The sequence below is a fragment of the Prunus persica genome, chromosome G3 (assembly GCF_000346465.2).
Source record: "Prunus persica cultivar Lovell chromosome G3, Prunus_persica_NCBIv2, whole genome shotgun sequence".
Classification (NCBI taxonomy): domain Eukaryota; kingdom Viridiplantae; phylum Streptophyta; class Magnoliopsida; order Rosales; family Rosaceae; genus Prunus; species Prunus persica.
Genome location: NC_034011.1, coordinates 20,191,162 through 20,205,905, shown reverse-complemented (window position 1 = coordinate 20,205,905; position 14,744 = coordinate 20,191,162). Strand labels below are relative to the sequence as shown.

The window sequence follows — 14,744 nt, the reverse complement described above, 5'->3', positions numbered from 1 at the left end:
ACTTTCCTTACACACCAAGAATTCCTATTATAATTGTAATTGATTTACTTTAATTCCTGATTTTCTACTGCAAATAGATTTATGAATTTATTATTTACTTGCCCATTCAGGTTTCGTTGTATTATAAATATGACCTCCTACAAGGAGAAGAATATACAGAAAATTCCCACAAACAAATATTCTCTCATAGTTTTCATATTTTAGCAATAGGCACCCTTGCAGACACACTCTCAATCGTGGAATTCCAACCATTGTGTGTTAAAAATCCTCCAACTGAAGGGTGGTTAAAGGACTTGCTCTTGTGGGCACCAACTTGCTAGAAAGAACAAGAAGGTTTGTATAAAAGTTTTGTGATGACATATTTTGGAACAACTGTATATATTTTGTATGATGATGATGTCTCATTGTCTGATCTTAATGTATTACATTGGCCCAGCATAAGATTATATAATATTATAACAGTCTTGATCTCTTGGACCACAGGAGTCCAAGAAATTTGTGGTCACTCACCGTTGGATGTAAATTCAACGGTTCACTCACTCTTGTGCACTCATTTTAAAAAACTTTTTTCAACAATTGGATTAATATCCAACGGTGGGTGACCACAATCTCTTGGACTCCTGTGGTCCAAGAGATCGGGACTGAATATTATAATTATATAAATATTAAATAAGTATAATAATGTAAATTGTACTGTGGTGGTGGAACGAAATAATGAATTCAAATGTGAATTTTATTCCTTTATATCGAATGATACATTATATATATTTTTAAAGGTATGGCCACGGTTTTAAAGCAGTGGCTCACAAAACAAAACAAAATGCACTAGCTATCTTCATCATTTGGTATTGATTACGGGGATTTTTTTATAAAAAAAATTTAAAACTTTAACTAGTGGATGTAGATTTTTGCAAGGGTAGGAAGACATGATGGGATCTATTATTTATAAGTTACGAACACTCTTTGTCGTGGCCAAAAGTAAATGTCAACACTCTCTGACCACGAGTTGTTTATGGCCAATATGAATTTTGGCCACATGTAATGTGCGATTTTATAAGTGACTTTTCTAGTAGTGAAAAGAAAACATGTTTTTAGGCTATGCATGACAACATACATGAATTAGGGTGCAATATAGAGTAATACTAGAGATACCAACAATAATGTGGCGATTTTTATTTATATAGATATGGATATGGATAACATCTAGTTTTTTCTTAACAGCACTTGATCGACTAAATTATCTAAGTTAATGGGTGAGGAGCCATGTGGATCAGTTGCATTTTCTGCTAGTTTCTTCCACTCCTTAGCCTTCTTTTTCATTTTCTTACCCTTCTCTCCCTCCATCAACTCTCTAACAAGCATCTCCACTTCATCTCTCTTGACATCGTTACCAATCTCCATGCAAGTATAATAACAATTGGTTCTCTGGTCAGCAAAGAATGGCCAGCAGATCGTTGGCTCTCCTGCAGTCAGACTCTCCATGGTTGAATTCCAACCGCTGTGTGTTAAAAACCCTCCAACTGATGGATGGTTAAGGACTTCTTCTTGTGGGCACCAACTTGCTATTAGACCTCTTTCCTTCGTTTCCGCCACAAACTCAGGTGGCAAATATGCAGATTCACCAACAACCAAATCGGGCCTAATTACCCAAAAGAATTGAAACTTGCTATTTGCAAGTCCCCAGCCAAACTCCACAAGGTGTTGCGGTGTCATGACCGCTACACTGCCAAAATTCACATAAACAACTGAATTTGGGCGCTTGGAATTTAGCCATTGACGGCACTCAGTTTCTTCTTTCCATAAACTGTATCCGATAGGGCTCAAAGAATCTTCTGGTATCTGATTGAGAAGTAATTGGATAGGACCAATGGTATAAAGAGGTGGAACCGGCATAAATGAGAAATACAACTGCTGAAGCTTTATCAACTTTATCTGTTGCTTCCGTGCAGAAGTTGAACATCACGTCATCATGATTTGTAGTTTGGATGAAGGTTGGAAGATCCCTTAGACGAATATCTTTCATCCCTGGAATCCAATCTATGACCTTGTCCAAATACCCATTTTCAAACAGCTTTCATCTACTTTGACAGCGAATTAATGAATCAATGAAACATTTCATTTGCAACTTTAACAACAAAATCACGTGTCAAACTGTCTAGCAAACTATGATCTATTGATTAGGTTTTATTCTTGCATAAAAACAGTCAGCTGGCATCTTATTTGCATAAAATCTCTGAATTATTTATATAGATGTTTCATTCACCTTTGAGTGGGGCAAGTCCTTTTTCCATCAAAGCGCGATACTGTTTAAAGCCCATGAAGCTGCTTGCAGCAACAGTTTAAAACAGTGTGATAGGTGTGGGAACCTAATTAAATCAAACCCTAGGTCAAATAATTCCTACCGTTTGGGGATTATTTGACCAAATTGGGAGTCAATCAACCTAATTAGGAGTTACTCAATTTAATTGGGAATTATCCAATTAAATTGAACGTTACCTAATTAGGTTGAGATTTGATTTGGTTAATTACCACGATCCCCAATTAAATGAGAAGTTACCTAATTGAATCGGGATTTGATTTGATACCTACCACAATTAGGAATTTGATTTACCATAATAAATCAAATCCCTAATTAATCAAATCAATCCCAAAAAGGGGAGGAATAATTCCCTTCCATCTACGGAATTATTCCTCAGAAACCCTAGCCTCCGAGACTACTATAAAAGCATAGCCATACACAAGGGTTAAGGTACGTCAGAATTACTACTAAAAATCTCTGCAGAAAATTCCTCTCAAACCCTAGCCACCTCCTCTCTTTCTCTCTTTTACATAAGGCTCCGGCCGCCCGATTTATATTATAAACACATCCCGTACCCTATTTTAGCTATCGTTTCTCTAAAGATCGATTGAACTGACTTAGGCATCGGAGGGCCTTTGGCCAACACCCCCCGGGTGTGGTCTTTTACTCCGATCTGTTTTGCAGGGAGAAAGAGAGGCGGAGAAGACGAAGGAATCTTGGGCGAATATTCTCCCGTGAGATTATTTGCACAAACAAATTGGTGCTTTCATTGAGAGCACGAGGTATACTCAACGCGTGCTCAAGGAATCCGTTCCTCCTATTTTTCAATCCACCGAAGCCTTCCAAACAACCATGGTTGGAAGCATGAACACGAGAGGCAAAGCCGCTGCGATGGCTAGATTCGCGACGACCTAAAGCCACTCCACCCACGATCCCGCGATCGACATGGTGGCACCGCCACCTCTCATCACAGCACCGGCCACCGCCACCGAACATGGCGGAACTTCCCATCAAGGTGGACTCGTTACCACCGCCGACCTAGGGCCGGTCTTGGAGCAACTCCAAGCATTCCCTCCATTGCCTCCACGCGCGACGCACGCTCCTGCATACACCTCCAATGAAAACCTAGCCCGTGTGCAGTTGGGCTCCACACACTTCTCTCCTCCCGATCCACGAAGTCAAGCAGACCTTAATCTAAGAGTTGACCAGCTAGCTCAGAGAATGGACGACCAAAGCGATCTAATGAGGCGGCTCATCAACCAAATAGGCTTCGCTCAAAACCTTGGCCTTGGACAACCAGGCGAGGAGAGAAGGATGGACGAACGCGCCAGCAGACGACTCGACGTCCGTGCTCGCTTGGGCCCGCAGGGAAATGTACATCAAAGGCTAGGCCCCCAAGGAAGTCAGCTAAACAACCATCGCCACGAGGATCGCGAAGAAAGGCGCTCAGCTGTCAACTCACAGAGAAGCGCTCTCGAAAGGCTAGGCCCCCAGGTAGGCCAGTTGGACAACCCTCACAATGAGGACCATGAGGAAAGACGCTCCGTTACTCACTCTCGGAGAACCAATTCTCGTCGACAAGCTACAGAGAATCTCTCGCAGGCGCAGTCCACCAACACTCCAACTAGGCAGCCCAGGCGAGAAGGTCGACCCTCGGAGGACAACGAGGAAGTCAGTCAATATCGTGGAGGTCGCCAACTTAACCAACCAGCAATGTGCGCAGAAGACGTTGAGAAGCTCGTGAATGACCGACTTCGAGACTTGAAGACCGGAGGAAACTTCGAGGATTCACTACGTAAGGAGATGGACCAGGTGAGCTCTACGCCTTTCACCCTCGATATCGAGCAGGCCGCTCACCCGAAGCGATTCTCGACACCCTCGTTCATACACTTCAAAGGGGATTCTGATCCCGAGAGCCACTTAAAACACTTCAAAAGTGTTATGATCCTCCACCAGGCTGACGACGCGCTAATGTGCAAGGTATTTACGATAACCTTGCGAGGAGCAGCCCAAGACTGGTTCCACACCCTACCATCCAGGTCGATCAGCAGCTTCAAGGAGCTAGCTTACGTCTTCACCAAAGAATACACCTCTTACCGGACAATCAAGAAGAACCCTGATCACCTGTACAACCTGCGCAAGAAGTCCGACGAATCCCTTCGAGATTACATCAAGAGATTCAAGGCAGAAAAGGCGAACATTGTAGGATGTGACGACCGAATCGCGTCCTCCGCTTTCAAGAAAGGTCTTCTAGCTGAGCACGACTTGTACCGCGAGCTGACTATCACTCCCAGCCAGACTCTGGCAGAGGTCTACGCGACTGCGGAACGCTACGCGCTCTGAGATGACGATCGAATCACCGCAAAGAAGTCTACAAAGCAGGAAGATCAGCCAACTAAGTGGGCAGGCCAAAAAGGCCACGGATTCAACAACCGAAACAAAGACAAGCGCAGGTCGCACCCACAAGGGGAGGCTACGGCAGGAGAAAACTACACCAAGTTCACCATCCCCATACATCAAATCTTAGCCCAAGTGAAGAACAAACCTTGGGTAAGAAGACCACCACCCTTGAAAGGAGATTCGGACAAGAGGGACACTAGCAAATACTGTGCCTTCCATGGAACGCACGGACACACGACGAACAACTGCTTCGCTTGGAAAGCGCATCTTGAAGAACTCGTGAGAGAAGGCCACTGCACTGAATTTGTTGCAAAGCAGGCCATCCAACGGATTGAAGATCGAGACACTGCCAAGGAGCCGCCTCAGAAGGTCATAAGGATTAACACAATCCTAGCCAACTCCGAGGAGTCTGGGCTGACCAGCAAGGAAAAGAAGAGGAAGATCAAACAGGCCACTGTGATCTCCCAAGTCTCGACCGACCTTCCACTAGCAGGAGACGATCCTATGATCGGCTTCCAAAAGAAAGATCTGATCGGCCTCGACACACCGCATAACGACGCCCTTGTCATCAGCATTCAAATCGCTCAGGCCATGGTCGACCGAATCCATGCAGATGAGGGCAGCGCAGCCAATATCCAACAACTGGCGGTCATCCAACAGATGGGCATGGAGACAAAGATCAACAAGTTAGCCAGATCGCTGACTGGCTTTAATGGTGCAACAACGGTTACCGTGGGCACGATAGACCTCGACATCTACTCCCCACCTGTGATCAGCCTGCAAACATTCATGGTCATTAATGAGGTCTCACCCTACAACGGCATCCTGGGCAGACCATGGATTCGCAAGATCAATGCCATCACCTCCGCCACACATCAAAAAATTCGGTACCCAATCCCTGGGGGAGGTGTCGGCCAAATCAACAGCGATCAAGCAATGGCGAGGAAATGATCCGCCCAAGGGTTGAAGAAAGGCAAACAAGCTCAGTTTCTTCCTGTGAGCCAGGCAGATCTGGAGGAGGTACAACAACCGAATCTTGCTATCTTATAGCAATCAAAGCGTCAGGACCAAGCCGAGGAAATCCGTCCAGAGGTCTTTCCGGAAGAAGGATGGAAACCCGAGGAGGACGTCGAGTTAATACCCTTGGATCCTGACCAGCCAGACAAGAAAGCGCGGATCGGCTCGCGCTTAAGCCCAGAAGAAAAGGTGGAGCTTACCACATTCCTCCAGAGCAACAAAGACATGTTCGCATGGTCGCCATCAGACATGCCTGGCATCGACCCAAAAATCATCTGTCATCGACTCCACGTCAACCCCGCATGCAAGCCAGTGGCGCAAAAGAGACGCAACTTCGCACCCGAGTGAGTCGCTATCATCGAAGCCGAGATTGACAAACTCCTAGCTGCCGGATTCATCGAAGAGGTCTCCTACTCAGAATGGCTTGCCAACGTTGTCTTGGTGGCAAAACAAGAAAAGGGCAAATGGAGAGTTTGCGTCGACTACACAGACCTCAACAAGTGCCCTAAAGACAACTTCCCATTGCCGAGAATCGACCAACTCGTGGATTCCACTTCTGGCAATCAGCTGCTCAGCTTCATGGACGCCTACTCCGGCTATAACCAAATCCTGATGCACGAGGATGACAAGGCGAAAACTTCTTTCATCATCGAGAGAGGGACCTACTGCTACAAGGTCATGCCCTTTGGGCTGAAGAACGCCGGAGCAATCTATCAAAGGCTTGTAAATAAAATCTTCAAGGAGCAGATCGGCAAAACTATGGAGGTCTACGTGGATGACATGCTGGTCAAAGCCCCAAAACGTGCAGATCACATTGGAAATCTTGCTGAGTCATTCAGCTTGCTCCGCCAATATCGCATGAAGTTGAATCCAAGTAAATGCACGTTTGGTGTATCCTCCGGCCGATTCTTGGGATACCTAGTCACGCAACGAGGTATCGAGGCACACCCACGTCAAATCAAAGCCATTCTCGAGATGAAATCGCCCTCCACGGTGAAGGAAATACAAAGTCTGACGGGCAGAGCAGCGGCCCTCAACCGATTCCTCTCGAGATCAACTGACAAGTGCAGACCATTCTTCAAAGCTTTGAAGAAAGGATAAAGGGACAAATGGGACGAGGAGTGCGAAGTAGCTTTCCAGAGTCTGAAGACTTACCTCACCTCACCTCCTCAGCTCTCAAAGCCAGTCCCTGGGGAGGACTTGTTCGTATACCTGGCAGTGTCCAACTCAGCTATTAGTTCAGCTCTCATCCGAGAAGAGCTAGGGGCCCAACATCCGGTATTCTACACGTCAAAAGCTCTCCTCGATGCAGAAACTCGCTACCCGAAGTTGGAGAAACTTATTTTGGCTCTTGTAGTTTCTGCGAGAAAGCTGCGACCCTACTACCAAGCTCATCGAGTCATCGTCATGACCGACTTTCCTTTGAGATCAATCCTCCACAGCCCTGATGCTTCTCAGCGCCTCATGAAGTGGGCTATAGAGCTAAGCCAATATGACCTCCTCTACCGGCCAAAAACTGCAATAAAAGCCCAGGCTTTAGCAGACTTCGTCGTAGAATTCACCCCGTCAGCCGAAAAAGAGAAGTTGGTCAACCAAAAGAAGGAAAGTTCAGAAGCAGACGGGACCTCCGAAGAACCTAGCCAACCCAGAGACATGTGGCAGTTGCGCGTAGACGGAGCGTCGAACCAAAAAGGAGCTAGAGCAGGAGTCGTCATCACCACTCCGGATGGAACCCTGTTGGAGCAAGCTATTACGCTTGGCTTCCCGACCTTGAACAACGAGGCAGAATACGAGGCATTGCTCGCCGGCCTACGCTTGGCAAAAGAGCTCGCAATCAAAAAGCTAGCCATCTACTCAGACTCACAATTGATCACGAATCAAGCCTCAGGTGAATACATGGTAAAGCACCCAAGGATGATCTTGTACCTTGACAAAGTCCAAGAGCTGTTGAAGGCATTTCCCACCTTCACCATCCAACAAGTGCCCCGGGCAGAGAACGCTCATGCAGACGCACTGGCAAGCCTAGGATCAGCGCTGGATACCCAGTTCAGACGCTCCATCCCGGTCGAACACCTTGACCGACCAAGCATTGAAGAAATAGAGCTAATCGATACCAGGCAGATTGACGAGGACCCCAGTTGGCAAGACCCCATCATCGACTATTTGACGAATGGAAACCTGCCAACGGAGAAGTCCGAAGCTAGAAAGGTCCAGCAGAAGGCCGCGAGATACTACATGCACGGCAACAAGCTCGTCCGCAGATCATACTCCGGCCTTCATCTCACCTGCATAAAGTACCCTCAAACACTTGAGGTTCTCTGCAAAATTCACGACAGCTAGTGTGGCAACCACTCTGGGGGCAGGTCACTCGCCCAGAAAGCTCTAAACATAGGCCACTTCTGTCCTACCATGCGTCACGACTCCTCTGAATATGTCAAGAAGTGTGATCACTGTCAGCGATACAAGCCGATCCCTAATCTGCCTGCCGAAGTCTATCATCCGCAAAACAGTCCATGACCGTTTATGCAATGGGCCATCGACCTAGTGGGTCCCTTGCCACCAGCGCCCGCCAAGAAAGAAATGATGATCGTCGCCACCGACTACTTTACTAAATGGATCGAGGCCGAAGCTCTATCCTCTACTAAAGAAGCCGATGTGGAGCGATTCATCTGGAAAAACATCATCTGCCGGTTTGGCTGCCCACAAAACACAACATTTGCCCATAAGCAGCGTCCTTCGGGAGACGCAGGGTACGCCAGGAATTTCCTAACGGAGATATCCAAGTTCCTATCCGTTTTCTAAGGGAGGCAGGATGGTCACACATTTGCCCATAAGCAGCGTCCTTCGGGAGACGCAGGGTACGCCAGGAATTTCCTATGGGAGATATCCAGGTTCCTATCCGTTTCCTAAGGGAGGCAGGATAGTCACACAGTTGCCCATAAGGAGCGTCCTAAGGGAGACGCAGGGTGACGACAAAACGCGTCCGTTTGGAGACGTAGCCCGCTAAAAAAGCGTCTTAAGGGAGACGCAGGGTGCGCCAGGAGTTTCTTAAAAGGGGGTCGCCATGCTTCCTGCGGGAAATATCCAGGTTCCTATCCGTTTCCTAAGTGAGGCAGGATAGTCACACAGTTGCCCATAAGGAGCGTCCTAAGGGAGACGCAGGGTGACGACAAAACGCGTCCGTTTGGAGACGTAGCCCGCTAAAAAGCTTCCTAAGGGAGACGCAGGGTGCGCCAGGAATTTCTTAAAAGGGGGTCTCCATGCTTCCTGTGGGAAATATCCAGGTTCCTATCCGTTTCCTAAGGGAGGCAGGATAATCATGTAGTTGCCCATAAGTAGCGTCCTACGGGAGACGCAGGGCGACGATCAAGGCATTCTACGAGATGTGCAGAACACACCCGGAGTCCCTCAAGGGGGACCTTGGTGCTCGCCAACTTCCTAAGGGAAATCATTCTATGAGATGTGCAGAACACACCCGGAGTCCCTCAAGGGGGACCCTGGTGCTTGCCAACTCCTTAAGGGGAATCATCCTACGGGATGTGCAGAACACACCCGGAGTCTCTCAAAGGGGACCCTGGTGCTTGCCGACTTCCTAAGGGGAATCATCCTACGGAATGTGCAGAACACACCCGGAGTCTCTCAAGGGGGACCCTGGTGCTTGCCAACTCCCTAAGGGGAATCATCCTACGGGATGTGCAGAATACATCCGGAGTCTCTCAAGGGGGACCCTGGTGCTTGCCAACTTCCTAAGGGGAATCATCCTACGGGATGTGCAGAACACACCCGGAGTCTCTCAAGGGGGACCCTGGTACTCGCCAACTTCCTAAGGGAAATCAAGCTACGGAATGTGCAGAACACACCCGGAGTCTCTCAAGAGGGACCCTGGTGCTTGCCAACTTCCTAAGGGGAATCATCCTACGGGATGTGCAGAACACACCCGGAGTCTCTCAAGGGGGACCCTGGTGCTTGCCAACTCCCTAAGGGGAATCATCCTACGGGATGTGCAGAACACACCCGGAGTCTCTCAAGGGGGACCCTGGTGCTTGCCAACTTCCTAAGGGGAATCATCCTACGGGATATGCAGCGCATGCCCGAAGTCCTTCAAGGGGGACCCTGGTACTCGCAAACCTCTAAAGGAGGACGTGCAATCAAAACATAGGCTGGTTACTCAAGCAGTTCACAAGTCAAACACCTCCTCTACGCAGGAGCCCAAGTCCACGAAGGAAGCCCAGTTACAGCTGGACAGCCCAACGGATAATTTACATCTCCTACATGCCACCACGCGCCATGCAGAAGCTGGGGGGCATTTGTGGGAACCTAATTAAATCAAACCCTAGGTCAAATAATTCCTACCGTTTGGGGATTATTTGACCAAATTGGGAGTCAATCAACCTAATTAGGAGTTACTCAATTTAATTGGGAATTATCCAATTAAATTGAACGTTACCTAATTAGGTTGAGATTTGATTTGGTTAATTACCACGATCCCCAATTAAATGAGAAGTTACCTAATTGAATCGAGATTTGATTTGATACCTACCACAATTAGGGATTTGATTTACCCTAATAAATCAAATCCCTAATTAATCAAATCAATCCCAAAAAGGGGAGGAATAATTCCCTTCCATCTACGGAATTATTCCTCAGAAACCCTAGCCTCCGAGACTACTATAAAAGCATAGCCATACACAAGGGTTAAGGTACGTCAGAATTACTACTAAAAATCTCTGCAGAAAATTCCTCTCAAACCCTAGCCACCTCCTCTCTTTCTCTCTTTTACATAAGGCTCCGGCCGCCCGATTTATATTATAAACACATCCCGTACCCTATTTTAGCTATCGTTTCTCTAAAGATCGATTGAACTGACTTAGGCATCGGAGGGCCTTTGGCCAACACCCCCCGGGTGTGGTCTTTTACTCCGATCTGTTTTGCAGGGAGAAAGAGAGGCGGAGAAGACGAAGGAATCTTGGGCGAATATTCTCCCGTGAGATTATTTGCACAAACAATAGGGATTCCAAGTTCTTCAGCTGCTGTGATTGTGAACATGGACAAGAAACCGTCTGAAACTATGCAAGTCACCAGAGGAACACTACTTGCCGTCTCATTGAGTTTTACGAGGAGCTCAAGAAACGGAGCCAAGACCAAGAAATTTCTGAACGACTCACAAAGCAAAGTGGGGTCTTGGGTGGCATCTTTATCTGACTCGGGAAGGCCATCTGGAATGGTTTCGAATCGAAAATCAGGCAGGCCATCAAGGAAATCAGGTCCAAGAGATTTAAGAAAGCGCATGTGGTTGAACTCTGTGTTGACAAGGGTTATGTGAAAGCCTCTATGGTGGAGGAGTTTTGCTAATTTGAGCATTGCCTTTATATGGCTTTGAGCTGGAAAAGGAAGACAAACAGCATGAGGCCTGATGGACATATTTTATATTATATATTTAACCTTATTCTTAGTATATTTTGGTTAATATTTTGGAAGAATTTTGATACTTTGAATTATATTTCTAATATAGGACTTTCGACTCTCTCTAGAGCAAAACATAATCAAATGGACGAATTTTGGAGTAATTCCAGTTGGAGGACGTTCGTGAGTCACTTAGCTTGATCGTATCAAAATTTCAGATTTTTCTTCCAAACGGTTATTTTCTGGCAATAAAATAAAGGAGCAGTGCGCGGTGCTACAATAGTGACTTGTTGGGTTTTTATTGCGTTTTTGGAGCCCAAGATGACCTCGGATGGCTTCGTGGCCTTCTAGAGAAGTGTTCAGAACATTTTTATCTTTAAAATAAGCTATATTGGGCCAGATTTGGAGGAGATTTGGAGCCAAAACGTGGCTGAGCAGATTTTGGGCAGAATCTCCTATTCCAATTTGGACTTTATTTCCTAGTATTATTTTATTTTAATTAGTTTCCTTTGTGGGGATAGAAAAGCTGTACATTGGCAGCTAGGTTTTAAGAGGTATTTAAGCTCTTTCTCACAAGGAATTTAGGACTTCTTTTTCACTTTTGAACTTTGCATTGTGGAGAGCAATTGCTAGGGTTTTGGGTTTTCGCAACTTTAAGGTGTTTTCGTTCTTTTCTTCTTAATGATATTTTCTTGGATTTCAATTATGAGTATGCGTAACTAAATTTCTTTTGCTAGGGTGAAGCCTTGAACCTTAGCATGAATATGTGATTTTTATTTAATTGCTTATGATGAGTGCATGCCTACTTTGAATTGTTAATCACTGTTTTAAACTATCTAATTGTCTTAATGCCTGATCACCATTAGGATCTTTAGAAAAGTAATTGAATGCAATTTTAGTCGGAAGGTTCCCTGAAATTGATGTTAGCTTCTTGTGATTAATAATTGTAATTTCACTTAAGATGAACACCACGTCTTAAGGGTTGCATGGTTTTTCAAAGGGTTTTTACAAAACTTAATGAGTCTTTCATGTTCAGATTTGATCCGAATGTCTGAACGGGTTGCATGTTGGATATACGTTCTGTGTTGGAGGTTCCGAGTAGAATATACATTAGGAAAACCTAACCTTCAAAGTGGCATGTGCAAATCATAAGTAATTGGTAAAAGTTCATAGAATTGCTAGGTGATGGTGAAACCCTAGTGCTTTTATAAATTGATATTCAAAACTCTTTCCTTCAATCGTATTTGTTTAATATTTGTTTTTAGAATCAACCAAATTCATAATCATCTTTCTTGACCTTTTATTTTAAGTAGTTATTTGGAATTTGTTTTTACTTAAATTGCTAATTAGTCCTTGAGGAAAACGACCTTGCATGAGCATCTATACTACAATAGCCTTGTATTCTTGCAAGTATTTTATGTGATTTTAAACATGTTTGCACAGGTACTAAAAATCCTATCAAGAAATTGGCGCCGCTGCCGGGGACTATTTTAGATAATTTTTGTTTGAACTTTTTCTGATTTTTTTTTTTAATTTTTTTTCTTATTTTCGTTAAAATAAAAAAAATTTGAACAATTTTGTTTCTGTTTTAGATCCTGCATAGATTGCACAGTTTGATCCAAAACCAGTGCGCACCCTACACAGACAGCGAAAAGCGGTTAATTGGGCCTGGGACTGTTCACTGCAAGGCACTTTTCTGTAGAATTTGTTTGCAGACGAAGGTAACATGGCCTTAGCAATACCTGTAGAAGGCAGATCACTCAGGAAGTCATGGGAAGCCCGTGCCACTGATGTTCCCAATTGCATTGTGTATCCTGAACAAGAAGAGGGTGATTCATTCGAGAACAAGCACCATATGCTTGAAATTCTACCCACTTTTCGGGGGCTGCCTAATGAAGATTCGCACATACATGTTGCAAAATTCATTGTGGGTTGCAAGAATATTTTGATTAGGGGTTTTTCTGCTGAAGCTATTAAGTTACGTCTTTTCCCTTTCACTCTAAAGGACAAGGCAGAAACTTGGTTATTCACTCTACCAGCTAATAGCATTACTACTTGGCAACAGTTACACACAAAATTCTTGAACAAATATTATCCAGCATCCAAGACATTGAATAACAAGAGGGAGATTTTGACATTCACACAGAAGCCTAATGAAGAGTTTCATGAAGCATGGGAGAGATATACATAGATGTACATAAAGTGTCCACATGTTAAAATTGATTCATATACACAAATGAATATTTTATTTGATGGGCTTAATCCTACATCTAAAAGTCATGTGAATGTATCAGCTGGAGGATCATTGTCAAATAAATCTGCAAGAGAGGCATTTGAACTGTTTGATATGATGGCTACAGAATCTCAGCAATGGGCAGCAGAACATTCACAGAAAAGGGGCATTTTTGAGTCATCAGTAGGTTCTCCCAACATGTCTGCACAAATGGAAAAAATGGAGAAGAAAATTGATGCAAAGTTTCATATGCTTCTACAACATATAGCAAGTTCTACACAGCAGCCACCTACATCAACAGTTTGCACTATCTGCAGTATGGCTACACATGACATAATGGGCTGCTCGCATAAAGAATCCTACCCAGAGCTTGTTGAGCAACATGTTAATATGATGAACAGCTATCAAAGGCCTAGAAATGATGCATAAGCCAATCACTACAATCCAGGATGAAGGGATCACCCTAATTTCAAATGAGGTGACAATCAAAATAATGCAAAACCATTCCAGCATGCACAAACACCTTTTGTTTCCTCCAAACCATCTTTGGATGATCAACTTGCTAAATTGGCAGCAACAACTCAATCATTCATCGAGAGTAACAATCAAAGATTTCAAAATGTTGAAGCATCAATTAAAAGTTTGGAGCAGCAATTTGGATAGCTAGCTGCACAGAATTCAGACAGAGAAAAAGGCAAATTTCCTAGTCAAATAATTCCTAATCCAAATGGACGTGACGATTGCAACTTTGTTCGCACTTTACGATGTGGAAAAAGCTATGACAATAAGGAAAATAGCATTGAAAAGGAGCAGCAAGCAGTGGCGAATAATACAGAAAATTTTGCAGTAGCATAACCTGCCAAAACTGCAGAAAAACATATCCTGCAGATTCTGAAACTGTCTTTAAATAGGTTTTACAGTGTGTTTATGACCCTCCATTACCCTATCCTGAACGTTTGGAGCCTAAAGCAAAGGACCAGCAACTCAAAGACTTTATGCAGACATTATCCAAGGTTCAAATCAACATTCCATTGCAGCGCAGTTTTGCTACACAAACTGCCACCTAAGAAAAAAGATCCAGGGAGTTTTAATATTTCTTGCACTATTGAAAATTTTAATTTTAAAAGTGTTTTAATTGATTTGGGTGCAGGTATTAATTTGATGCCTTTTTCTGTTTTCTAGCCATTGGGGCAAGGAGATTTAAAGCCTACATCAATGATACTTCAACTAGCTGACCGTTCAATTACTTATCAAAGAGGTGTTATTGAAGATCTAATTATAAAGGTTGATAATCTTTATCTACCAGCAGATTTTGTGGTTCTAGACATGGACGAAGACCTTCAAACACCTATTATTTTGGGGAAACCGTTTATGGCAACAGCTAGAACTTTA

The 14,744-nt window shown here is 44.4% G+C and overlaps 1 pseudogene; it reads right to left on the bottom strand.

The window, feature by feature from the left end:
• Positions 1,119–13,682, bottom strand: LOC18783849 (annotated as a pseudogene).